Here is a 417-nt window from a genome sequence, read left to right on the forward strand (position 1 = left end):
AATGGGGGTAGGTGTGTCAGAGACAGTGAGATTGGTACAGGATAGAGCAGGGTTTAGGGCTGTTGTACATAGGATCGCTATAAGGCACAGGTGACTCAACGGCACATAACAACAACAACAACAACCAACCATCAAGTCAGAGCCATCCCATCACTGACCCTCTAGCAGGTTTTCAGAAGTGGTAAATCACACGGGAAGGAATGACCAGCCATTCCCTCACAGAGGAGCGCTGACTGTAAGTTGGCAGCACAGTTTCTTCTCACTAAGCCACCAGAGCACCATTTATCACAATGCTTTGCTTTAAAAAGAAATACGTTATATTTAGATGTTTATGTCTGGAAAACAGCCATGATATATTCAGTGAAGAAAGAAAAAGTGGAAGACATTGATAGTTCACATTTAATGGGCATAATTTAA

Source organism: Elephantulus edwardii, unplaced genomic scaffold (assembly GCF_000299155.1).
Source record: "Elephantulus edwardii isolate Elephantulus edwardi_28Jun2011 unplaced genomic scaffold, EleEdw1.0 scaffold00057, whole genome shotgun sequence".
Classification (NCBI taxonomy): domain Eukaryota; kingdom Metazoa; phylum Chordata; class Mammalia; order Macroscelidea; family Macroscelididae; genus Elephantulus; species Elephantulus edwardii.